Consider the following 25,082-nt stretch of genomic DNA (forward strand, 5'->3'; position numbering starts at 1 on the left):
TGAGGTCAGTCTGTCTCCATCACATCTTAGTACCTATTAAAACACCACAATCTTCCCTTAGAACCTAAGGTCTCCTCAATTCTCTACCCCTCCCTCCTAAAATCTCACCCTCCTTCCTTTCACCTACTGTATTATGTACATGCTGGTCCTCTCCTTTATTGTCCCATAAACTCCTTAGAGAGTGGGTATGCCTCACTCATCTCTGTTTCTCCAACCTCAAGATCTATCATTCCTCCTTCCCTACACATGGGATTGTACTAGGTGCATGGCATATAGTTTTGAAAAAGAACCTAAAGGAGTTTACTTCTTGAATGGGACACTGACAAGGAAATTAAGCAGGATAATGCTGAGGTGGGAAACTGCATTAAAGAAGCAGGACCTTAAGCCACTATGGAAAACAGTATGGAGGTTCCTCAAAAAAATTAAAAATAGAATTGCCGGGACTTCCCTCGTGGCGCAGTGGTTAAGAATCCGCCTGCCAATGCAGGGGACAAGGGTTCGAGCTCTGGTCCAGGAAGATCCCACATGCTGTGAAGCAACTAAGCCCGTGCACCACAACTACTGAGCCTGCACTCTAGAGCCCGCAAGCCACAACTACTGAGCCTGCACACCGCAAATACTGAAGCCCGCGTGCCTAGAGCCTGTGCTCCACAAGAGAAGCCACTGCAGTGAGAAGCCCACACACCACAACAAAGAGTAGCCCCCGCTCACCGCAACTAAAGAAAGCCCATGCACAGCAACGAAGACCTAGCACAGGCAAAAATAAATAAATAAGTTAATTAATTAATTAATTAGAAAAAGGATTGCCATATGATCCAGCAATCCCACTCCTGGGCATATATCTGGACAAAACTCTAATTCAAAAAGATACATGCACCTGTATGTTCATAGCAGCACTATTCACAATAGCCAAGACATGGAAACAACCTAAATGTCCATCAACAGATGAATGGATAAAGAAGATGTGGTACATATATACAATGGAATACTACTCAGCCATAAAAAGAATGAAATAATGCTGTTTGCAGCAACATGGATGCAACTAGAGATTATCATACTAAGTAAGTCAGAAAGAGAAAGACAAATACCATATATCACTTATATGTGGAATCTAAAATATAACACAAATGAAACAGAAACTGACTCACAGACAGAGAACAGACTTGTGGTTGCCAAGGGGGAGAAGGTTAGGGGAGGAATGGGGTGGGAGGTTGAGGTTAGCAGACATAAGCTTTTATATAGGGATAGAAGGGATAAACAACAAGGTACTAACATACAGCATGGGGAACTATATTCAATATCTTGCGCTAAACCATAATGGAAAAGAATATAAAAAAAAGAATGTATATATGTATAACTGAATCAGTTTGCTGTACAGCAGAAATTAACCCAACACTGTAAATCAACTATACTTCAATTTTTAAAAGTACAAACCCACTGGAAAAAAAAAGAAATATTACCTCTGGTTAGTTCTTTTTTCCCCTCTATAAATGATAAGCCATATTTTTTTAAATGTCACATTCTTGGGTATCGAAATCTAGTTGTTCCTGACTAGACATATTCATATTAGAATTACATCATTTGCTTTCACTTAGACATGATGAGTAATGATAGTAGACAGGGTAGAAGATTTGGATTATGTAGATATGGTCAGAATCCTGGCTCTGCCATTTATTAGCTGTGCATTACTGTGAAAGTTGGGCTCAATTTCCTTATAAGTAGAACAGGAATAATAACTGTACCTACTTCAAGACATGCTGGGAAGGTTACAACAGAGAGCTGATGGACCTAAAGGGTTGGCTCTTGGTAATTACTGACAATTCCTCCTGTTAATTTTCACATGTAATTCAACACCTATTCTTGTTCACTGCTTGCAGAAGTCATAACCCCTTTCTGTACCAGGTAAAATGGAAAGCTGTGTCTGCTCCCAGTACCCCCTAATACAGCCTTACTCTGCCTGTTATGAACTGATGTCTCTACCAGGCCAAAGAGCAATGATGGCCGTACTTGGGGACACCTGGCACCAGTGTGGAACTACTCACCTACTGGGCAACCACTAAATGGCTCCTCAGGGACCTCTCACAAATCCACAGTGATCTGGAGGTCAGGAGAATGATGCCCAATACCAAAGCTGCTGCCTTTTTCAGGAATATTAGTGACCTCATCCATCGGTATCATCTCAAGGCTTTAGCTACTGATGGACACTTGGATGGAGCTAGGGCAAGGGTGTGAATGCCATGTGCTACACGAGAGGGGTCTCTGCCATATACCTGCTTCCTACACAAGTTGTCAAGTGTGAACAAGGAGACCCAGAAGCAAATTCACCCCATCATCCACACAGGAAAGGAGGCACTGCCTCCTGTGAGGAGACTGGGGTTGTTTAATGCAATAGGATTAATCTGCATACATTAAAGCTGAACAACTGCTCGCATCTTCAAGGCTCAGATGCCAGCCTTGTGCCTGAGAGAAGAAAATAATAAGCTCACTGCGTTAGACTACAGCATGAAGCCATGGGCATGTCATCCTCGAAGTGAGCTGGTGAGTGGCATACCCTCCACAGTTGTGACCTCATCCAACTGTCTCATGATTGTCAGCTACCAGAGGAAGCAGTGAGCAGAGTAGGACAGGGAACTTTAGGCTGGGCGGCCAGCTTTAAACCTTAATCCTGCCATTTACTACCAACACGGCCATGGAAAGTTTCGGAGCTTCAGTTCGCTCATCTGTCAATTGTGAGATTCCTCTCACAAAGTGGTGTGAGAATCAAAATGAGGTTTGACATGAAGCATTTTGTAAATGTAAGACAGTTGTTTCTGTTGTTACTGTGATGGCCCCTCTTAAGACAAATGCATATCCAGTCCTTAGTCACACTAATGGGGACAGTAGCATCCTATTCCTATTTGCTCATTACGGATATGTGTGCAGCTTTAACAACAACTGGTAAATCACTGGGCTGTAAGCAGGATTCTGTACATCCAAGCAGAACAGGCTGCTTTCCTGCCAAGTTATCCACTTCCACACTCCAGGGAAGCAGTCTGAAGAGATCACCTGCTGCTCACCCAAGAAGTGATGCTTTTACTAGACAAACCTGAGCTAGAAGTTCTTGGTGGCTTATAAGCTAAGGAAGCCTGAGCTTTGGGGCACCTTCCAATAGGGTTGGGGCAAATATCAATGGTGTGCAGTCTATTGGAATCACAATATTGTTTACCTGGACATGACCGCTGTTGTCACCAGGGCCAGGTAGAATAGTTTATACCTATTATTAGCATAGCACCTGCTCACTGTTCCAGCAATGAGATACAGGTGAGCAATTGTAAATGTTTCCATTTCTTTGGGGGAAATACCTTCCTTCATTTATTCAGCAAACATTTCTTCAGGGTTTATTACATGCCAGGCACAATGCTAATTGCTAGGGATACTGAATCCACTGGGCAGTTCTTTGCCTTAAGGAGCTCATACACAGGCTCGTACATAGCCTTTAATTTTCTGGTTCTTTGGGGTGAGTATAAAAAGAGCATCTGCCACTTAGATTTCCGCTCCTATATGTGTATCAAGCACTTTCTAAACAGTAATGAGATACCTTCGAAGAAGCCAATACAGTCAAATACATGTTACAATGGAGAAACTGAGGCAGGTTAAATCTTTGTGAAAGACTGTACGGTTTACTGGTAGAGTGAGAAGAGCAACTAGGGTCTCAAAGCCGTACCCTGGAATCAATGTTCTGGATTTGAGTCTTGGCTCTGCGTGATGTTGGGAAAATTCCTCAACCTCTCAGAGATGCTGTTTACTCCTTTGTAAAATGGGGAAATCTTTTCTGCACCTATACAAAGTTGTTCTGAATATCTAATACAATGTACTTCATTTCCATCTTTTTAAGCAGTATTGATTTCAAAAAGCAGTGCCAATTAATAATAGTCCTGGGCTTCCCTGGTGGCGCAGCGGATGGGAGTCCGCCTGCCGATGCAGGGGACACAGGTTCATGCCCTGGTCCAGGAAGATCCCACATGCCGCGGAGCTGCTGGGCCCATGAGCCATGGCCGCTGAGCCTGCGCATCCGGAGCCTGTGCTCCGCGGTGGGAGAGGCCACAACAGTGAGAGGCTCGTGTACCGCAAAAAATAATAATAATAATAATAGTCCTGTTTTTGGAGAGGGTGGACTCAAGACTCACTCAGATTTCACAAGCTGACATGTATGGGTGTAAAAGGGGGAAAATGTTAGCCTTATAATCAATGTAATATGATAAATAAAAGTGCTTAAAACTAGAAAATTCCAAACATATATATTACTGCTCTTTCTCCACTACTCTTTATTTTTGCAAAAGGTTATAGATAATTGTACTTTAAAAATTAAAAACTGTGAGACCATACTGAAAAGTACATTCTTCAGAAGAATATGAGACATGTTATTCTCCACTAGACTCTTAACCAAATAGGCATATATAGGAGGATGGCCATAGAATACTGGTTATGTCTCAAGCCCAAGAAGCAATACTGTGTCAAAATTCTTTTGTATAATGAATGATACAAAAATAATTCAATTTACTTGGAGCTCAGAAAAGAATCAAAAGTTCCCATTTCACCACCTCTTCTTTTTTCTTTGCCCCGAAACTTCAGAGTCAGACAGGCACAGAAGAGGCCCCACCATGCAGACTTCCCTGGTGGCGCAGTAGTTAAGAATCCACCTGCCAATGCAGGGGACACAAGTTCAAGCCCTGGTCTGGGAAGACCCACATGCCGCGGAGCAACTAAGCCCGTGCGCCACAACTACTGAGCCTGCACTCTAGGGCCCATAAGCCACAACTACTGAGCCCGTGTGCCACAACTACCGAAGCGTGCATGGCTAGAGCCCGTGCTCTGCAACAAGAGAAGCCACCTTTATGAGAAGCCTGCGCACCACAGTGAAGAGTAGCCCGCACTTGCCGCAATTAGAGAAAGCCCGTGCGCAGCAACGAAGACCCAAAACAGCCAAAAAAATAAATAAAATAAAATAAATAAATTAAAAAAAAAAAAGAGGCCCCACCATGTTACATCAAACTTTAGAGACAGCTTTAGAGCTTTCAGACTCCGGCTGTTTGTCAGGTAGTCATGCTGGGAAGGGCTGCTGTTTTTATAGACTGCTATAGAAGACTAGCTTCCCTCCCATATGTGTATTGGCATGCCCAATTGCCATCAAGAGAGCTAACCTCTGGCCACTGGAAGGATTTTCAGCCTGTGGATCTCCACAATTCTGCCTAAGGATTTAATTAGCCTTTTACCCCAACTCCTGACTTATCTCTCAGGTTGCCATCCTGCTTCTGTGTTAAAATGGTGACATGGAATTTTCCACTACCGAAGATTTACAGATGTTTGGCTTACTTCTTATCCAAACTACTGTGTGTGTGTACGTGTGTGTGTGCATGCGCGCGCTGTGTGCGACACAGAGAGAGACAGGGAGACAGAGAGACGAAGAGAAAGAGATAAACAGATTCAAAACTAAATTCCCTAGAATCCAACTATAACTGGGAAAGCTAGACAATACGGTGAGTCTGTTATCTTTTCTGAACTCCACAAAGTAAGAGATCTCCAGCACTGAGCATTAAGAACTTAGTTATAGATGCCATGAGGGGAAGACATTGTCATGCTTTTTCTGTATCCCCAATGTTTGGAACAGAGTGTGACACATAGTTAACAATTAGTAAATGCTAATATAAATGTTTGCTAAATTGGGCAAGCTAAATAAAGACTTCAGGGGAAAAAAATGATCCTTTTGTTTGCTAAATCTACTACAATGTAGATCAGACCTTTTAGAATAATTTTTAATAATATACTGAATTAAGACATTTTGTTTCTCTCTCTCTTTCTCAGTAGAATTGGGGTCATTTGTTTTGACTAGAACAAGTTTTTGCACATCCTGGCTGGAGACCCTTTAAAGAGGTTTAAGGAAATGCTCAGGAATTCTTTAACGTGTGAGATGAAGTAAGTTTTATAGACAAACAACAGTCTGAATCCCCAACCAGCTATTTCGTACAATATGTGTGTAACTCTGAAAATCAGATACATCAAATTTCAATTTGGCTTCATGCCAGCTTTGTTTTATGGATTCATAAAGGCAGATTTTCTTTGATTATCAGGATTATTGCAAAGTGGAGTCAGCACAGAAACTTTTTGAATTTGGCAAAGCCTGTGTCTTCAGGCAACTGGGAGTAGCCTGGTGTAATTTTTTTCTTTTTAAAGCTCTGAAATAAACAGGTTTCAACTTTAAATCTTAAGTTTCACAGGGTGGATTTTGTGCAAGTTATTCAACCCAGAAAATACCTGGTTTTCTCATATGTACAACAGAAAAACACCACCAGCCTCATCAGATTGCTTGAAAATTAAATGTGATAGCATTTGTAAATGGAAAAGAAAAAAGACTAAGGTCTCTTGAAGCTTTATATTCCTAATTTATAAAATGGGGATAATGTTCACACCCTGCTTACATCACAAGGTTGTTGTAGGATCAAATGAAGAAACAGATATAAAGATGTTTGATAAACTGAATACCATATAAAGTGATGATAACAATTCATAACAATATAGCCTTTTAAAAATTTCCATTCTGCCTAGAGTATTTCCTCAGTATCTGAAATTTGTCCCCAAAGCTGTGAAATTTGATTTCTGTCTTGGCCATGGAAATAAAGCCACATAGGGCATCATGCTTAAGAGAGGAGATGTGAAACTCTGAGGGGAAAATGGAAACTTCTGGTATCATTAGGGCCTAGCTGACAATGGCAATTCTCCCTGAAGGTTTTGCTGGCAGGTTGGGTGAAAGGCTCAGAGCTGGGATGCACAGGCTGTAGTTTAATTGATGTGATTCATAGCTGATGGTACATCAGAAGAAGGATCAAGGAGCTGTGCCTTCTAATTCAAGGCAAAGTGCTTAAGACTACATCCAACCAGATGAGAAAGGCTTCCTTGGCAAATACAAACGTTAAATCTTTGCTGGATTTGTCCTGTTCCTTCTTTTGTATTAAAATCATGGAGCTAGAAGCTAACATAATAATGTTCAAGCTTCCTGTGTTCTTCTGCAGTAATAATCAATTAGATCTTGCCCAGTGAAAAGGATGATATTCTTGCCTAATTATAGACCAGGGCAGAGAAAGAAGATAAAGCAGTCTGGCTCTAGAGGTAGGCAGGTTGGCAGACCCCATGGATATGACATAAGGAGTACAAATATCTGTCTTGCTTCCACAACATTCCTATCAGATTTATCCTTTAACAGCATCTTGAGAAATACATATACATATTATCTTGGAGGATAACCCACCATTCCTAGATAAATAGAAGCACAACAGGAAGAACACTAAGAAAATGGAGGCTTAGAGAGGCTAGACAATTCACCCAAGGTCACACAGCAGAGCTGGGATTTGAATCCAAGTCTAGTTCCAGCCTCAACCAGCTTTTTTCACTACACTGATACTACACTTTGCCCTGCAAGCGACAGTGCTATTCCCTCTTTTGCTCCTGACATGTACAGGTCCGTGGCTATCTGGCTTGGTCACCCTAAGTAACCAGTTAATAACCAATTTCTGATACAGCTAGACATTCATACCTACAGTGAATTCTACAAGGCAGGCTGGTAAGATCAAAACGAAAAGGCTTTGTTCACTCTCCGATACACTTCCCAAACGAAAGTTTCTCAATATGTCATTACTGTGATTCTGGGTTTAAGACTCGAAGTCAACTGCAAACCATGGCTCCTGTTGGTGCAGGTTCACCAGACTTGGGGCTGACTACCAGGTTCACTTGCTGCCCTCTGTCTAAAGAGCACCTACAGGCTTGTGGGGAGGCAGGAGATGCTCAGGAGAGACAGCAATCAGCCCTGCCTCCGATACTGCAGAATCTGCAACGATTTCGGGCATGGATTCCCAGGAGCGGCTTCAGAGAGCAGGGCCATGTCACCGCATGAAAAATAAGGCTGAGGGTAGGAGCACTTCATAAATCTAAACTTACATAATAGACTGTGGTGTTTTTTGTCTTTAAAAGTATTTCTTTCTTACTTTTTTGTTGTTAAACTGTCCTTTTTATACTTAAGAGGCATAACCACCAAATGTAATGTATAGTGCTTGTTTGGATCCTGATTAGGAAAAAGAAAAATTTAAGTCATTATAAACTGCGTATTAGATCATACCCAGAATTATTTTAAATTCTGTTGGGTGTGATAATAGCATTGTGGTAATATAAGAACATGTTCTCTCTTTTTTCTTTATAGTTTCTGAATACTGTAGGGATGAAAAGAGATAAATGTTGGATTTGTTTTAAAATACATCAGCAAAGAAAATACTTTAGGTGCTATATGATGCAAATTGGCAAACTTGACCATTATTGAATATGGATGAGAAGTACATGAGCATTCTTTGTAAAATTCTAATTTTGCATATACTTAAAACTGTTCATAACAGAAACATTTAAATTGAGTATTTAAAAAGATTAAACATCCTAATTGAATAAAGTTAAAAAGCTGGCAACATCACGTCAGTCCTCCTCACTAGTATAGTGGGCAGGGAATGACAGGGCCTGGTTCCTCCGGCTCCTGCCCCTGGGCACCCCTGCATGTGTCGCTCTGAGCCCTGGTTTGCTCATAGTACAACAGGTATAGTACACCTAGACCTAGCAGCGATTTGAAACTTCACTGAGGTAATAGGCATGAAAGTGCTATGCTGCTCAAATGCTACCGTTCGGTCAGCAAACATTTCCTTAGCATCAACCATGGCGAGGCTCTGTGCTAGACACCAGTGATAAGATGATTAAAATGTGGTCTCTGCACACAAAGACTTTTCATTACTGCTATCTAATGTCTACATTGATTTCCACAGTGACGGCAATTCCACAACTAGCTCTAGCTTCTAGTTTGAATACTGTCTACAATTCTTAATAAAGGCAAGAAGGTCCCTGCTTAACTCCCCAGCTCATCTTTTTCTTAACGTCCCCCTCTCTTTTGGTTTCTTCAGCTTCTAGCTTTCGAGATTTCCTCAGTTCCATTCTCTTCCATGCTGTTCCTTCCGCCTGGAACACCTTTCCTATCGGTCTCCATCTGGCTTCTTGTCTTTCCCATCTGTCTTCAACATCATGTCCTCAGACAGCTCGCTGACCTATGATAGGTCCTTCACATGCAACTGATATTACTCCTTTGCAGTACTTCATATACATGAAACTAATTATCTGTAAAGACTTGCTTATTATTTGTGAGGCACACAGTAGATGCCTGAGAAATGTTTGATAACTGACGGAGTGGAGCTGCTGGTGTGACTATTCCTCCTTCATCCTGGCAAAAAAAGTGATCTAGCCATTTTGAAAATGTTGAAACTTTGATAAATATGTTCTATCCCTCCATGACTCTCCCACTAAAAGAATTTTCATTTTCCAACTGAGGTAAAAGGAAGAATCGCCAAAGATATGGATTGAGAGAACTATTTATCCTCCACTTCTTTCTCATCATAATTATCTACTTCTGAATCCTAAAACCACCTAGCTAGATTCGTCTCCAATCCTGATTACCTTTAACTTCTTGAGATGCTATGTGTGTTTCTATTTATTATAAGTATTTTATGGCATGCAACCAGAAAAATCACATAATGGGAAATTACCCACAGCCCCCAAACACACAAACAGGAGCTGAACAGAACTTCAATTGTTACCAATTTATGGTAACAATTTCATCCTCAGTTTAGTTATTTTTACGGTGCAGAAAAAAATTATTTTGCTTATTTCACTATTTTTTTCCTATAAAATTGTTCCCTTGATTTTTGGCAAAATATCTATGAGAAAGTGAAGGTCTCCCTGGGTGTAGAGGAAATTGAAATTGTCACTTAAGAAAGGACAAAGTGTTACCCTAAACTGTCCTCTGCACAATATTGTTTGCCAAGAAATGGGAACTCTAAAACAAAGACAATATGGAACCACTGGGTAGCTTAAGGGATATATTATATTTGTCATTTAGCCAGCAGCATTCTGATGAAGAGATGGGACAGTGACAGTAGAGAGATCAGAATCCTGGAGGTCATTTAGGGGCCTATTTCAATGGTCCAGGTGAGAGATGGTGAGGATAGTGGGAGTGGAGAAGAGGGGACAGACATTTGGGAGGTGTAAAGAAGAGGCTTGGCTGCTTAACTCAATGTGGCATATAAAAAAGAGGGCTTCCCTGGTGGCACAGTGGTTGAGAGTCCGCCAGCCGATGCAGGGGACGCGGGTTCGTGCCCCGAACCGGGAGGATCCCGCATGCCGCGGAGCGGCTGGGCCTGTGAGCCATGGCCGCTGGGCCTGTGCGTCCGGAGCCTGTGCTCCGCAGCGGGAGAGGCCGCGGTGGTGAGAGGCCGGTGTACCGCAAAAAAAAAAAAAAAAAAGAAAGAAAGTGGAAGTGTCCAGGGTTTTAGCTGGAGCAACTGACTGAGAACAGAAGAGGAGATGCCCTTGAGAGAGGCAAAGAAAATGACATAGAGTTCATATTGGCACACTAATTTTGAGGGGGCATCATTACAGCTCAGTGTTCTCATGCCAGACTTTCTTAATGCCACTGACTGGGAGTACAGGGAGGTAACATCTTTAACAAGTGAAGTAATTTTATATAAATTAGATAACTTTCCTGGGTCTATGGAACTGTTATAGATGAAGACTGTGCTGCAACTACAGTGAGACAGTTGTGTGAAACACATATTAAGCTGATCATTCTATCCTCTAGACCTATGGAAAAATGAGAAAATAATAAAAGTAAGTAACCATTAAAAGTGACTTTTATGCACAAATAAATAAAAATATGCTATGGGAAAACTGATCCCTGTAGAACTGAATCAGGCAAATTTATCTTCCTCTTGATTAATAATTTAAAAAGAAATCCCAAGGCTGCTGCCTCTGGAGATGTAGGAGTAACTCTTATAATTAGACTCTCATCTGAACCGTGAGGGTGAGCATCAGAAAGCTGACTCAGCCCGGTGTCAATTATTTGCAGCTTGCACAGTGAAAGGCTAAAAATTTGGAAGATGTAGGATGACTGAAGTCCAATTCTGGGGGTTGCTTCAGCACAGTCACATGATAAGTATTTACTGGCAAATTTCTTTCAATTAGTATTTACTGGCAAATTTATTCTCTATCTCCTTTAGTCTGGGCCCGGAAAATATCTGTGGGACTTGCTTTGGGGTGGAATTTTTATGCTTCCAATTCAAGAAACAGAAATCAATGCACTCCAACAACTTTCCTTTTTATGTAAACTCAAACAGAGCTGGTCTCTATGGATCAATCCAAGAAACTGCCCTTTTTAATACAATCTAGTTATGTTTGCGCTACTTTAGAATGAATCAACAGATCTACAGAAACTCGCAAGCCCACTCTGGCCCACAGAGAACTGCAACAGGCCAGCAGGTCCTAGCTGGCCCTTTCCGGATTCATCAGGACACAAGAAGGTGTGAACAGAACACCTTTTACACAGAAGCTGGTTTTGACCAATTGGCTATGATTGGAGGGTCCAACGACTCCTTCCTCAGGTTCAATTAATTTGCTAGAGTGGCTCAGAGAACTCAAAGAAACATCTTCCCAACTTTTACCATTTATTATAAAAGGGTATGATAAAAGATACAGCTGAACATCTAGATGGAAGAGATGAGTACAGAAAGCTACGTGGGAAGGGGTGTGGGGCTTCCATACTTTCTCTAGACAAGCCACTCTCCTAGCACCTCCATGTGTTCACCAACCTGGAAGCTCTCCAAACCCCGTTCTTTTGGGATTTTATGGAAGCTTCATTACAAAAGCATGATGGATCATTAACTCCATTTTCAGCCCTTACCTTTTCTCAAAAGAAAGGTGGGTGGGGCTGAAAATTCCAAGCTTCTACTCATGGCTGGTTCTTCCTGGTAACCAGCCTTCATCCAGGAGCCATCTAGGAGCCCACCCAGAGTCACCTCATTAGAACAAAAGAGACTCCTTTCACCCAGGAAATTATAAGGGTTTCATGGAGCTCTAGGTCAAGAACAGAGGTCAAAGACCAATATTAGAACAAGAGATGCTCCCAGTATTCTTAGCACTTAGGAAATTATAAGGGTTTAGGAGCTCTGTGCCAGGAACTGGGAGCAGAGACCAGTACACGTTTTTTTCTGTTATCTCACACTCCTGTAGGGACTTGAATTCATGCTTTTCTAGCTCTGCTAAGTCATTTTTCACTAACCCATCTTTCCAGCTCCCAAAATCTTGTTCATATTTCTTACATGTGTTGTCAAGACTTACTTCTTTTTTTATCTCATAGATTTATACCTGTTTAAATTACTTGTTACTTTGATGGAATTTTGGAAAGGAACAGAAATATATGCAGGTATTCCAACTGCCAGGTTTAAAAGGAAGCTCAAAATTTATGTTCAACTCTATTAAATCTTTTTAAAATAAATTTATTTATTTATTTATTTATTTTGGGCTGTGTTGGGTCTTTGTTGCTGCATGCGGCAGGCATTCTCTAGTTGCAGCGAGCGGGGGCTACTCTTCATTGTGGTGCACAGGCTTCTCACTGCGGTGGCTTCTCTTGTTGAGGAGCACGGGCTCTAGGCATGCAGGCTTCAGTAGTTGTGGCATGCAGGCTCAGTAGTTGTGGCTCACAGGCTCTAGAGCGCAGGCTCAGTAGTTGTGGTGGGCTTAGTTGCTCCGCGGCATGTGGGATCTTCCCGGACCAGGGCTCAAATCTGTGTCCCCTGCACTGGCAGGCAGATGCTTAACCACTGTGCCACCAGGGAAGCCCAACTCTATTAAATATAATCTTAGTGTTTTCTTGCCATCAGTCTATCGTCCCAAGATCACATAGACCCCAGCTCTGTCATTATTACATGTTCTGTATTTCTGAACCTTGCGACATCTGCAAAAAGTACAGAAGACCTCAAGAGGAGATAAGCTAGGATTCATTTATTTTCATTATCTTTCATTCAGCTGTTATTAAAGTTTTTCTATCTTTCCAGATTGACATAGAATTATTGCATGAATCCACCTATCCACCCACTTAAAAAATGTGCTGGGGATAGAAATAAAGGATTAAACAATCTAATCCCTGACTTCAAAGAACTATTTATTATGGAATATAGGCAAGAAAATAGATAATACTAATAAGCTTGTTAAGGCATAAACAAGGAACTGTATCAGTACAGAGGAGAGGTTCCTAACCCAGCCTGAGAGGAAGTACAAAGAGGATGGTGTTTGAGAGACGGTAACACCAAGACTTAATCTTAGAGGATGAGGAAGCACTGCGTAGGCAGAGAAGACTAGATGTAGGGGTGGCAGAAGGCAGATGAAAGCAAAGGGAGCAGCTGTGTAAAGGCAAAGGCTCATGCCTCTTTTGCCGCTAAAGAGGAGAAATTTCTCTCAATCAACAGAAAGTGCAGGACAAAGGGGACTGAGTCACCTTTTGATGAGCTAACTTGATGTCCGTGTCCTTCCAGGAGAAAATGAAAAGCAGCCCATTTATAATGAGCTCTTTGGCTCTTGAATTACCAAGTAAAACTGAGGTATCAGCAACTCTTGGCTGAGTAAGAAGCTTGCTAATAGAACCCCTGCATTAGTGGGAAGGGATTAAAAGGGCTTTGATAAGTATAAAAGCACCGTGTGAATACACAAGATTATTCTTATTACTACCACATTGCCAACCACCACCATTGCCAGGCTTGAGGCGTCCTCTACAACTTATAAAGTGAAGCATCTTCTCTGTGGTTTGGAGCAATGGCAACCTCCTGTTTTCAAGATTACACTACAGTCATGTAAGATGTCAGCAGGGTGATGGCTGAACAGGACTTCCCTGTACATTTCTTTGCAGCTTCATTTGCAACTTTTAAAAGTTCAAGAAAGAGAAAGAAGGAGGAGAAGAAGGAGAGGAAAAGAGGAAGAAGGAGAACAGCAGCTTTTTAAGACCAAAGATGGAGAGCATTTTCTCTGCATCTCTATTCAGGGCTGCAATAAACTGCACTCACTGTACTGCTGCAGATTACTAGAAACTTAGAATCCAATTAGGACGGTGCCATGGGCCTGGCAAAAGGGTAGATCAGAGCGCTGGCACAACCCTGGGGCTCAGTAGCAGGAGGCTGATTGGGGAATGTAAAGCATCAGCCTCTAAGCATAGAAACCACAGTAACAATTTTTAAATGTACTTTAGATAGTTAGCATTTAATCAAAATCCACTGTGAGGCAAGGTGTCTTCCCTGCTGGACATTCTATTTCTAGTTCTGCTACCTGGCTCAATCACTAGCAGGTAAACATGTCCCACCAGCCCCCAGCTTCTCCCAGCTCCTATGCGTCCTTGGTGCTGGAAGGTAGATGGTAAGAAATTCTAAGGCATGGTTGGGAACGCAGTCTTGAAATCATACACAATGAATAATGCCATCATTAATGACTCAGGGCGTAAAGAACCTGTGGAGTGAGAAACTGTTTTTATGCAAAAGATTATCTGGATATTTGGACAAAACTAAAGTGAGGAGGCAGGAATAACCAGTACAAACTTATTTGGCAAGAACTTCAGTCCTCATTTTTCAGAGATTCAATTTGTATGCTGGTCATTTTCTCTTGTATTTGATTCCCACACTTTTCCTGCTCTGTTTTACGTATCAAAAGGGTTGACTCCATGCAAGTTACATTGCCTAGGCTCCCTTCCTAGGCCAATGGGAGACACTGACGGAAGACTGGAGGGCTGGAGGAAGGGAGAAGCCAGGGTGTCTCTCTCTTCTCTCTGTTTCAGGGGGCATTTCAAGAATGTCTATTTTTCCTCCATGATTTCTACAGATGTTATTTCAGAGCTCTGTTAGCACAGACTTGAAGGTTTCTCAGTGTGATCTTGCTCTGGCTATCTTTCATCAGAACAGAGAAGAGTTTTCTGACTTCATTTAAACATGTTAGTGGTTTGCTAGAGAATATATTATTTGGCTCCAGTGATCTTGATTGTCTGTTAAGGAAGCAGACCCAGACAAGACTGTTAACACTGCCATCCTAAAACCACTAGAGGGCTTCCCTGGTGGCACAGTGGTTCAGAGTGTCCGCCTGCCGATGCAGGGGACACGGGTTCATGCCCCGGTCCAGGAAGATCGCACATGCCGCGGAGCGGCTGGGCCCGTGAGCCATGGCCGCTGAGCCTGCAAGTCTGGAGCCTGTTGCTCCGCAACGGGAGAGGCCACAACAGTGAGAGGCCCGCGTACCGCAAAATAAAAACCCCAAAAAACCCACTAGAAAACACACTCAGTAGGTAGCACCAGTGCACCAAATTTTAACTATAATGCTTGTAGTAGGCTGAATAATGGCCCCCTCTCCAAATATCCATATACTAATCTGCAGAACCTGTGAATGTTACTGTCTATGGCAAAAAGGACTTTGAAGGTGTGTGATTGTGTTAAGGAACTTGAGATGGGGAGATTATCCTGGATTATCTGGGGAGCCCTAAATGCAATCACAAGGGTGATTAAGAGGTAGGCAAGAACATCAAAGGAGGAAGTAGATGAGACAACAGAAGCAAGAGGCTGGAGTGATGTGAGGAAGGGATCACAAGTCAAAGAGTGCAGGTGGCTTTCAGAAGCTGGAAAAGGCAAGGATTCCCTGTAGAGCCTACAGAGGGAACCGGCCCTGCCAACACCTTGACTTCAGCTTAGTGAAACATTCCCGATTTCTGGCCTCCAGAACTGTAAGACAATACATTTGTGTTGTTTTAAGCCACTAAATTTGTGGCAATTTGTTATAGCGCCAATGGGAAACTAATACAATGCTCTGAATATATACAGATTTATATATTGCTTTAAAAATGCCACATCTTGGCTATCAGCAAAATAATTCCAACCATACATGAATTCTAGCCTGCTATAAAAATCCTTAAGAGAGGTATATAAAACGTCTTTGCTTCAGATATCGCAGTAGATGTCATGATGTTCCCCTCAGACGTCCCTTCAAGATTGAAGCACTTACTCCCCCAGCTGTCCCTAGATGAAGGAAGCGGCATCACCCTCAGTAACTCCTCCTTTCTGGGGCAGCCTACATGGAGTTCCTGGTCAATGAAGGGGTGACAAGGCCCAGCCCCTTTATCCCAACTCAGGACAACTCTACAGGGCCATACCTTCAGGAGTCTCTGTTGAAATTACATCAACATCCAACTTTTCCTTCTGCCCAATCCTACTCCCTTCCTCTGCATTTTGATTCTGAAGCACTCCCAATATATTTGCCATCTGCCAATTTCCACCTGAGTGGAGCTCTCCCAGGGACCCAACCAGGAAAATTGATTTATCTATATTTAGTCAAAAGCACTACCTACTTAGTTAATTTCTCTTTATATCTGATGATAATTATCAACCCGCTCTCCTATAATACATCAAACTAAAAAAAATAACTGAAAAGAATGCAAGACTCTCCCAAAAGAGAATATGACCATTTACAAATCTCCCTCAGCTGAGGCCTTAGGTGCAGTGTGAGTTAGGGAGTGAGGATGGAAGAAAGCAGCAGGAAAGGGATGAAGACTGGCATGTCAAGCACTGACACTTATTAAGGAGTTATATAAGGATGAGGGATGTGCTAATGTTTCGTTCTCACTATGGCCCTCTGAGACAGATGTTACCTCAGTTTTACAAGTGGGGAATCTGGGGCTCAAAGAGGTTAACTGATACAGCTGGAGAAGAGTTGAGCCCAGAATTGAGTGCAGCATTGTTTGAATACAGTGACCATGTCTTTCCCTGCTATCAGGAGTAAGAATTGTTCTGACAGAGGTAAGGGAGATAGTATAAGGAGTGTTTCTCTATTACCTGCTGAAGAAGATCCCTGGGGGAGGTCTGGGCGGGTGAGGATATGCTGCTGCTGAACACACAGGAGGAACCAACCCTCCAATTCCCAGGAACTCGGGCAGCACTTGATCTTCTCCCTCAGGCATGCTAACACTCTCCTGGGCTTTCTCTTTTCTGGATTTTGTGAGGAGCTTTCCCACCTCAGTGCTTTTGCCCTCCACCTGGAATGCTTTCTTCCTGTTCCACCTTTCCTTCCAGGTCCAGCTGAAACGCTGTCTCCTTTGAGCCTTCTTTGATCGCCCCAAACAGAAACCGTATCTCCTGCCTCCAAATGTCTATAGTATTTAGTATCTCTATTACTTCTCTGAGGGTTATCACATCAGATCTCCAGTATTGTAGTTACTTATGAATGAATCAAAATTTCCACACTGAACTGAAACCTGAAGGAGAGTTGACTTAGAAACAGTTGAACCTCCCCAAAACAGCATAAAATTATTTGTCATAATATGTATTTATTACTTAAAGTTCTCTAGAAACACTCAGTTCTTCACATTTCTTTTTTTTTTTTTTGCGGTACGCGGGCCTCTCACTGTTGTGGCCTCTCCCATTGCGGAGCACAGGCCCAGCGGCCATGGCTCACGGGCCCAGCCGCTCCACGGCATGTGGGATCTTCTCGGACCGGGGCACGAACCCGTGTCCTCTGCATCGGCAGGCAGACTCTCAACCACTGCGCCATCAGGGAAGCCCCTTCTATTTCTTTTAATAGGTAAATGGCCTGCCTGCAACATACATCTTTTATCCTTATCTGCATGGCCAACTCCTCTTTCTTTAAAATTCAAATTCTGTGCTCCTTTTAATAGCAAGTCTTCTCTAATCTTGTTCCCTTAAATGGAATTAATTATGCCCCTTCTCAACTTGCTCTATATATCTCACACATATATTCATTATTGCATTTATGACACTGTTGTAATTGCTTGTATGATTGTTGTAGTGGCCTCCCCTGCTAGGGTAGCCCTCCATGGAGGAAGGCATTATGTCTTACTTTAACTCTGTGCACTCAGCTCTTACTAGAGTACTTAACATATAATAGGGGCCCAACAAGTGCCCACTGAACTAAGAACAGAGTTTGAGGTCAAAAAAAGTCTCAGAAGGGGCTTCCCTGGTGGCGCAGTGGTTGAGAGTCCTCCTGCTGATGCAGGGGACACGGGTTCATGCCCCGGTCCGGGAAGATCCTACATGCCGCGGAGCGCTGGGCCCGTGAGCCATGGCCGCTGAGCCTGCGCGTCCAGAGCCTGTGCTCCGCAGCGGGAGAGGCCACAACAGTGAGAGGTCCGCGTACCGCAAAAAAAAAAAAAAAAAAGTCTCAGAAGGAACCCCAGATATACATACTTATTGCCAGGGTGACCAGGGACAAATTACTTAACCTCTCTGAGTTGGAAATAATGCCAACTACAATTACAAGACTATGGTGAGGATAAAAAAGATGACACATGTGAAAGAGCTGCACAAAGTGGGGCCCAGGAAATGCCCATTCTCCTCATATTAAACTGACAATTCATTTGTGACCAAATTGTTCATGCTTTTTATGTACTCAAGGGCTTAACACAGCCTTCTAAGCTAATTCGGGACAACATAGTATCTGGAGTAACCCTTTTGTAGAGTTTCTTTGTTACCAATATCTGTTAATGGAGGTGATGATGAAGAAAAAGAAAGATAAGGAGCTGGAGGAGGAGGAGAAAAAGGAAAGCACCCAGTGTACTCAATTTATTCTAATTAAATTACTAACCAGAAGGAGAATGCCCCAGGAAATCTAATTTATAATGCTATTTGGTTCTAAATAAAGAGCACCTAACAGGGAGACATGTAAATCCTGTTTCCAAAACACACTTCAAGGAATAGGTCATGTTTGGTCTAATGACCAAACCTGGCTCCCCACCTGGCTCAGAGTTACCAAGGTCACACTGACAGTCTAAAGACATGGCTTCTGGCTGGAGAAAGCTGTAGTGAACTATCATGCGGGTACTGGCATCTTTGCAGAAAGCAGGAAGCCAACCACCTGAAATCTACACGTATTAGTAAAGCCAGCCTGTGCTGGCCCAATCAAATCTGGCCCTTTTACGGAACTGAATTCTTCATGGTAGAAGAGCACAGTTTCTCCTCAAATGAAATGCAGACTCATCAAAGAGGTGGTGTTATGTTCTTTTTCAAATCTTTGCAGTGCTATTGCTCCCTAGGCTTAGAGCCACAAAGCAGTGATTGCAGATGATGTAGGAGGGTATCTATCTGGCAACAGCCTGCACTTGTTTCATTTCTCCACCTGCTATGGAAAAGAGGGAGAGGACCAAGATTTAAAAGCTAATTATTCACTTTGAAACATGATTATTAAGATGAAGAGTGCTCAAGTGCACACTTGAAATTTGGCTATGTGCTTTTTAAGTGTGTTGTCTTAATATTATCGTGGTCTGAGTAAAGATTAATGCCACCCGACCGCAGCCCTTGTGTGTGTCGTATCATATCATGGGTGAGTTGTCACTTTCTTCCAGGGTGACCTCTCTTTGATAAGAATTAATAAACTATATTTTAGTTTTCCTTCTTCAGACCCTTCTTTTTGAGTTTCACAGCCCACCAAAGTTGTGCATGACTAGCCCAACACCTGTGAGCTTTTATATTTGCTTTCTTTTAATCCTTCCAGAAGCTCTGTGTGAAAGATATTCTTATAGCAATGTCCATATGTAAAAACTGAGGCTCAGAGAAGTCATGGAATGTGCCCAAAGTCACACAACTTGAAAGCAGTAGTGGCAGAAGTGGAACCCCAATCAAGTAACTTCCCAGCTGCGTATGTTGCTTTAGTTGTGGATACGGAATAATTGTCAATATGAGGAAACAGCTGAACAAAGAGAGGACAATAACTTTTCTATCACAAGCCCAGTTATAATGATTTAACATTCGTTGTGGGCTACATCATATTCCAAAGCAGTAACCACAAACTGAACAAACCTGAAATGGGGCGGATAACATCAGTGGGTTTGCAGTCAATCTCCCTTGCTCTCATCTTCTCCAGAGAAAGAAGACACAACTCACAAATGAACCATCTTTCACTGCCAGTGGCAGCCTCTCCTCACGTCTCCCAAGTGTCCATGCACAATTCCCTTAATAAGCATAAATCTTTCCTATGCATGTTACCACTACTTTTTCCTTGTCCTGAATTAAATATATTTTGCCCATAAATCCAGGAAGGCTACACCTTGGGCCACCTGAAAATTCCCAGATTTGTGACTATCACTATACGTGTCCTATCCACTCATGAAACCCAGTAAAATATTAGTCACTTCTTTTCATTCCTCCATCACAGGAGGAATTTCTCTGGGGGGCCATTTTCACGAAGAAATAAATATATTTTACCTGTTAGTAAAAGTGACCATGCACATTCAAGGAGTAGGAAAATAAACCACACTGAGGGGGGAGGCTGAGAAACTTTTTTTAATTGGTGAATATTAAATTTTAGAAGGCTGAATTTATACTGTTCTGTGGATAAGGCTGGGTGTCCATCAGACTGGGAGTCCCTAAAGCAGCGATTGAGGGTTTTCCATCCTTACTGCCACCTCTCACCCTTATGTGATGCAATTTTTACCAACTGAGTTTGGGGCTCTGTCTGTAGATGAGAATTAGACTAGCAGAGAATGGACCTCAAATGCTTTAGCCTGGCACTCAAGGCTCTTGTGATCTGCCCTCGGCCTCCCTTTTTTCTTAATGACAACCCTCCGTTACAAGATTCCAAGTGCCCCAGTGTTTTCAGAACATACTTTGTACTTTCCCATTCTTATTTCTTTTAATTCTTTAAAATGATGCTTCTTCTCTCTTTGCTGACATTCTTACCAATCTTCGTGACCCAGAAAAATTACCACTTCCTCATCTAAATATTTCATAACTCTCCTGGTCAAAATGAAATTGCTTTACTCACAGAACACACCATCATGATATCCATGCCCTGGCTTTGTATTCTGCTGGTTATGTTAGGGGAAACACTGACTGAAGCCGCCCGCCCTGGCTAGGCAAGGCAGTAGCCACTTGCATGAGTTATCTTACAACAGGGGGTCCTGGTAAGGAACAAGGAGCTAACAAGCTACCACCAACAGGAAGAATTCGGGAAGGGTCAAAAGGAGCTGCCGGTCCCTATGTCCTACCAACCTCCCAGAATCCTTCTCTCTGGAATACATCTTGGCTGAGTGATGCGTGTGCCACCAGGAAGGGCCCTGAGTCAGAACGATTGGCCAGAGACAACCCAGAAACTAACCCGATTCCCATAAAACCCGAGACTGCAAGCCACGTGGCAGAGCAGTTCACCTGGGCTCCCTTACCCTCCTGCTCTTCACCCAGGTGCCCCTTCCCAATAAAGTCTCTTGCTTTGTCAGCATGTGTGTCTCCTCGGACAATTCATTTCTGAGTGTCAGACAAGAGCCCACTCTCGGGCCCTGGAAGGGGTCCCCCTTCCTGCAACAGTTATATGTCTGTTCTCTTCCCTCCTGGAGGACACACTTCACAAGAATAGGAGAGGTGCCCCAGCTACCCCTCTAACAATTAATGCCCCTACCCAGCAGAGTTTTGTATCTAATGGATACCTTAAAATATCTGCAGAAACTGAAATGAGAGAAGTCATTTTATTTTAATGTATGGCAGCATTTCCTCAGGATATTGCTGGTGGCCACTTAATACATACATAAGGGGATAAGAACCCAGTACCAGAATCTGGTTTGTGTGGTCAGCTTGGGAGCACCGAGAGACAGGAGGCATGGGTGAGATCTAGGCTCAGAACAAGGGGAAGAATTAACCCAGACAAGTGTACCTGCATTCTGTAGCAAGCTGTTGGGAGATCCCAGTCCACGTGACCGTGGACGGTGTCATCATGCCTAGGTGGCCTGGCATAGAGTAGCTGCTTAATAAATAAGGTGCCCTCTGTGCTCCCACACAGCCACCCAGTGCTTCTTCATCTCGGAACTCACCACCAAACTGCATTGCAATGGGTGGCTACTCTGTTCTTCACCACTAGGGACCTAGGTAGGACATGACCATCTATAAACAGGCCTCAGCACCTAGTTCAGGGCTTAGCCCATAACCAGTCCTAGATAAATAGATAAAAGTCTGTTGAATAAATGAAGGAAAAAATGTAAGAAGAAAAGAGGGAAAGACAATAGACATGCACATGGACGTTTTCAATTCAGTTTTTCAGGAAAAGTGGGAGAAATCATGAACTTGGTGGGACAGACAGTGTTCCTGGCTTCACCACAACGTGTCCAGCATTTCCTGTTCAGAAAACGCTAAGCTGCCCCTGAGGGGCTTTGTCAGAGCGCTCCTATTGGGTCAACTGGGACATGCTTTGGGAGCAGATGATGAGCCCCACACTCTGCCTAGGGAGCATGCACGTGTGTGCAGATTTAAAAGAAGCAAAAATATAAATTCTCAAAAACAGTCTTGATAGATTTGATTCTGTAATTCACATTCAATCCGTTAAAAGAGAAAACTGAGAAGGCCTAGGTTAATTAAGATCACGCAGCAGCTCCCCACATCTCTATACTCTTGCCTACCACTCGTCCCCAACATAGATGGTCCAAGTTTCATTGCCTAAATTCAGATCCAAAAGGATCTAGTCCATTGCTTCAATATATATATTTTTCCTAAATGGCCACCACATACGATTTTACTGTCCCAGCAGTGAGCTTCTGGCATCGTAGTGCTCTGGGGAAGCTGTGCTCATCCAAGTCCTGGCATCTCCTCACAGATGCCTAAATAGTGCCATAGGGATTCTGCAGATGAGATCTGAGTCTTCTAGGAGAGGTTCTGCCACAAAGGCATCCTGGTCAGCACCCAGCTCATCTGGTTAGAACCTTCTAGAGACTGTACACATCAGGGAACAACTTGCAGCACTTGCTGGCTGTGCAGAGAACTCAGAAATGTTAACAGATGGCATGAAAAACACAACCCTGAACAGTCAGCAGGGTGACACTCATTAAGAGTCACCACTGAGTCCACTTCCAGTAAAATCCCATTCCAATGAAATACCACTTTCCCAAAACCATCAATCTGCTTGAACAAAAGTGACTACAAGGTACTATAATGCCTGGCCTGAACGAAGCTCTGCAGACAACGAAGACTCTCTCCAAGCCTCAGGGATTTTCCATCCACCATTTCCTCCGGGATAGGTCCTGATCACATCTTCCCTCTAGCCTTCTTTGCCTCTGTAGATGGGACTGGAAGCCACTTAGCACTCGGAATTTCCCTCCCTACCCTGACACTCATCACCCTGCCTTACTTTCCCTCCCCAGCAGAAAGGGTTGGGAGGAGAAGGTAGAGAAGAATGCATGGAGGAGCTTGTTATTCTGCAGGTCAGAATTTGTTCCCCAGAGGAAATTTTTTCAAGTATACTCCTAATTTGTTTCTCAAGGAAAATCATTCCCTTCCTCCCTCTCCTCCTTTCCAGTGGAATACAATGACCCCAATGCAGGCTATAAAACTACATTTACTTGTACTTCAGATGCCATCAGTGAATTAAAATATTGACACATGAAACTAAGGTCAGATGAACACAACCTCAACCCTGGATAATGATTCTTAGCTGGCCAATTCCAGACTGTTGTGCACTCACTGACATAGAAGCCAGAATGTTCCCTTCAGCACTTGTTCCCCCAGTCCCTGCCCCAAGATGCAGAACCCCCAATATTCACGGATTTTCATACCTCCAAGTCTCCTTTCTACAAGGCCTCTTCCACTCTCCCATAAGCACCTCCTGAAGTCCTTCCTACTCATGCTCCAAGACCCAGTAAAAATGTCAGCTCTTCTCGTCAATATTTCATGAAGCCTCAACATTTCATGAAGTCAGCAAGAGTTGCTCTTTCACCTGTGTTCCCATAGCTCTTTGTTACAACATTTAGATTGGGATTTGTCGCATTCTGTCTGTGATTTCTTGCTGCTACAACTCCAATGAAAAGGAATTAAACATTATAGTTAGTGCCTGGCATGGTAAGTGAATTAGATGGCTTAACAAAAGGACAGAACTCTTGAACTGATTTCCTTAATTCACTAACCCATTATCACAGGTGAAGTGAGATATCACGTGAGCGAGACACCTGACCCTGTACAGATGAAAGGTTGAAATCCATTAGTTGGATTTTAGCCTGGGATCTAAGAGATCTGGGTTCTAATTTCACTCTGCCATTAACACTTTTCCCCAAGCTCACACCATGTTTAACCTTTGGTTCATCATTTACTTGGTAAATCTTATCAGTAAACTTTGCCTTTGTTACACTGTTGTTTACCAATAGTATCCATGTTTTCATAAATACTCTACCCTTACAATCTTTTTCTCACTCCCAAAGACATTAGGCCAAGAGAACACCCCCAGCTGCCTACAGAAAATAAACTCAGATTTCTTTCATGAACACACATACCTGTGAAGTCATGGCTGCAGAGGAAAGAAGATGTGGCTGTGCCGTATAACCTCGGGCAAGTTCCTAAAGCTTGTGAAATAAGCCTAACAGCCATACCTGCCAGGATTGCATGATCACAGGCTACCAGAGCTAAGGTCTGGAAAACATGTAGCAGGAAGTAGCCTCCAAATGTTACCTATTTCTAGTAATTCTGTATGATTATAATCCAGCTGCATCGTGTTTCCTTATTCTTGTTTGTTGATAGTGAATCCCCAACAGATTTTAAACTGGACACTTTCTGTGTCTAAAGGGCTTTTTTCAAAGATTATTTTTATGGTTCCTGTTTTCTTGAGAAGGGTGGGGACAAACACATAGAGATATCTTATTATTTCTGAAAAATGCAGCTGTACTATGATGATCTAAATTTCCTATAGACACATGAGATAAGCAGAAAGTTCTTGCTAAAAATGATGGGTCCAACCAACCATGATTATGTTAATTCTATCCAACTGACAGCAAGGAGATCAAAGGTTAAGTCTGTTCTAGGCTTCACAGGATGATAATGATAATAAACATAGCTATTCTTAGTAGCCAAAGTATATATTGCCATTGTAACTGAAACCATTTGACTTTCATTTCTGGTAAGCTAAATGACTAGCAATATATATTCTTGTTTGAAACAATAGATCCTTTAGCTAGTGAAATTCACCTTTGCCCATTGTGAGCCACCTTCTCATTTACAATTTGCCCTAAGGCTTGAGAACATTAACAAATGTAACAAAGGACGTTGAAAAATATCTTCTCCCTTGGCAAGCCCTGGTATTGCCTACCTTCTCCAGCTCTCCACATTTTGTGCACGTTTGAGTTTCGCTAAACTTCTCTCTGATGTTTTCATCAATCCTTCCAGGACTGAGAATTTACTACATGCCAGGAACTA

The 25,082-nt window shown here is 42.6% G+C and overlaps 1 protein-coding gene across 4 annotated transcripts in view; it reads right to left on the reverse strand.

Moving 5' to 3' along the window:
* Positions 1-25,082, reverse strand: part of DLG2 (discs large MAGUK scaffold protein 2) — a 534,199-nt gene that overhangs the window by 152,569 nt on the left and 356,548 nt on the right. The window lies entirely within an intron of this gene.

The sequence above is a fragment of the Aethalodelphis obliquidens genome, unplaced genomic scaffold (assembly GCF_003676395.1).
Source record: "Aethalodelphis obliquidens isolate GAN/ISIS:26980383/991018 unplaced genomic scaffold, ASM367639v1 scaffold50, whole genome shotgun sequence".
Classification (NCBI taxonomy): domain Eukaryota; kingdom Metazoa; phylum Chordata; class Mammalia; order Artiodactyla; family Delphinidae; genus Aethalodelphis; species Aethalodelphis obliquidens.